The sequence below is a fragment of the Nuphar pumila genome, chromosome 4, assembly GCF_984573655.1.
Source record: "Nuphar pumila chromosome 4, dmNupPumi1.hap1.1, whole genome shotgun sequence".
Lineage (NCBI taxonomy): Eukaryota > Viridiplantae > Streptophyta > Magnoliopsida > Nymphaeales > Nymphaeaceae > Nuphar > Nuphar pumila.
This window is the reverse complement of record NC_143252.1, coordinates 49,708,653-49,711,756: the sequence shown is the minus strand read 5'-3', so window position 1 is coordinate 49,711,756 and position 3,104 is coordinate 49,708,653.

The following is a 3,104-nucleotide window of genomic DNA, read 5'->3' as shown; positions in this document are numbered from 1 at the left end:
CAAGGATTGATTTTGAGATGATGATCAACACAAGAGTTGTTTTGAAAATAATCAACACGAGGGTTGATTTTGAAGAATGATCAACACGAGGGTTGATTTTGAAAAATGATCAACACAAGGGTTGATTTTGAAAAATGATCAACATAAGGGTTGATTTTGAAGAATGATCAACACGAGGGTTGATTTTGAAAAATGATCAACACGAGGGTTGATTTTGAAAAATGATCAACACAAGGGTTGATTTTGAAAATTATCAACACGAGAGTTGATTTTGAAAATGGTCAATGCGAGGGTTGATTTTTAAAAATGATCAACACGAGGGTTGATTTTTAAAAATGTTCAACACGAGGGTTGATTTTGAAGAATGATCAACACGAGGGTTGATTTTGAGAATTATCAACATGAGAGTTGATTTGAAAATGATCAGTTTGAAACCAGTTTTTTAAGAAAAACTCAACTCGGGTATTGATCTAAAAAAAGATTGAAAAAAAAAATTATCTTTGACAAAAATACTGAACTCATGATTTTGAAAAAGACTATTGCTTTAGAAAGCTCTCGATGATCATGATGGAGATTTTGTATTTTTTTTTAAAATTTCACGATTTTGGACAAACCCTTATGGGTAATTTTATCGCTCTCATGAATGATGTTAGTATTATTCCTTATCCTGAATGGGAATGATAATAGGAAATTGATGAAAATTAATAGAAATTGATGATGGAAAGATTTTATCCGGTCCTGTCTATATACAAGACGTTTAAAGTAAAAAGTGAATTTTGAAAAAAAATGTTCCAGCATAATAAAATGAAAGAAATATTGGATATCAGAGATACCAAAAAACTTGATGCTTCATTACTGAAATGTTAACAAGTATCTGGGGAATTTATTGAGAAAAATGTAAGGTGAGGAAATTTGAAAATAGATGACAAGACTGAAAATATAGGAATAAAAAAATCCAGGAGAAAAGGAATGAGGAAATAGCAGGCAAGATCAAAATAAGGCTGAGAATTTGAGATCCAGAAGAAAGAAAGAAAATAAAGGAAATCACCTAGAATTTTTGGAAAACAGAGGAAAATTTTTAGAAAAGGATTTCCAGGGTTTTGAAATAATTGATCTTGAAGAAATAAGGAAAGAAGGAAATATACACCTGGGTTTTGAAAATAGAGAGGAAATTTTGAAAGAAATACCCAGGGTTTTGAAAATATAAGGAAATACCAAAAATAAATGAGAGTTACAAGATATCCACATTAGCAAGCAAAATTATACAAGCAATGATGTGCAAAACAACATTATCTAGAAGCTGACTCTAATATGCAAGCTTTGAAAGAGCTTATAGGTCCTTAATCATAACTCTAATGTTTAGATCATTTGATTCCAATCAAGATATGCTAATATACTCAAGTCAAAGCTCAAAATACGTGGCATAGAAATTTTTCTGGTTCTAGGATAATGGTTTTCTAACATCCTCGAGCACCTACCGATATACTTCGGACTATGGCCCTTAGCACATAGTAGGGGAGGTATTAGACCAAATAAGTGGCTCAGTTGTGAGGCTTTTTCTCGAACTATGGTTCAGTGAGAAAGCCTAGCAACGTGAAGACCGAGACAATATAGGTGGGAATGTTTTGAAAATATGATTCAAGCATGCATGAAATTAGATAGCTCTAATACAAAGTCCTAATGAAATAGAATTTTGAAAATCATAAAGAAGCAGAGACTTACATACATTGTTTGCATTCCATCCTTAGATTGAAAAGGGTTGTATTTCAGACCTAAGTCTAAGTGAACATGCATAAATCTCCTAAATTTGGTCCTACTAAACCATGCTTAATCCTATATGTATTAATGTCAGCTGGGTGTGATTCTTGGTTTCTAAGGCTGCATGAAAATGAAGCTGACATTTAAAGAATAATAACTCAGTCAAATTTAGACAAGGCAAATACATTAATTCAATCGAATAAAAGATGAGGTCCCATCACGGTCGCCAAATTTGTTATCCCTGCAAAATTTTCTCTTGAGCGGGATCCTTTCACATTTCAAACGTTTCTCTTTATGAAAATGAAAATTAATTTGCCTCCATTTTTGAAAAAGATGGAAAATAGGGACTCGCTTGTCGGTAGGAGGTTTGACTATTCCATGCACCTTTACCAGAGGTAATCAAACAAAGGATCAAATCAATGCTTTTTGCTTTGCCTAAATTTGACTAAGAAATTATTTTAAAATCCTAAATGCATATTGAATCATGCTTGTGTTATGAACTTTGAAAAATGATGGTTTAAAATATGATGCATGCTTTAAAATCATTTTAATTTTGAAAATATTTAAAAAATACTTCAAAATTATAATTCCAAATGAATTTCGAAATTGGATTTGAAAATACACTTTGAAAAGTGTTTTGAAATGACTTTAGAAATTGATTTGAAATAAAATTTGAAATAAAATTTGAAATAAAATTTGAAATGGAAATTGAGATTTAAAATTTGAAATGGAAAATGAAAATAGAAATTGAAATAAGAATTGACTTTGGATTTGAAATTAGAATTGATATTGAATTTGAACTTTGAATTTGGAATTTGGAATTTGAAAATTTAAAATTTGAGTTTATATTTTGAAATTGAAACTTAACTTTAAAATTGGGAATGAATTTGGAAATTGAAACTTGGAATTGAAATAAGAATTTGAATTTGAAATATTTAGAAATGAATTTAGAAATTGAAAATTTGGAATTTAAAAGTAAACTTTGAAATTGGATTTCAAAATTAAAATTAGAATTAGAATTTGAGATTGAAATTGAGTTGAAATCAGAATTTAAAATTGAAATTCAGGATTTTGAAATTGAAATTCAGGATTTTGAAATTGAAAATAAATTTTGAAATTCAAAATAATTGAAATCAACTTAGAAAAACATCTTGGAAATGTTTTGAAAATATTTTGAATTTAGGAATATTTTGAAATTGGAACTTTAAAATTGGCTTTTGAAAATACTCTTAAATGGGAATTGATTTTTGAAAATAAACTAAAATTTATTTTAAAAATGAATTTCGAAAATCATTTTGAATATTTTGACATTTGAAATACTTTGAAAATGAAAATGATGAAATGAT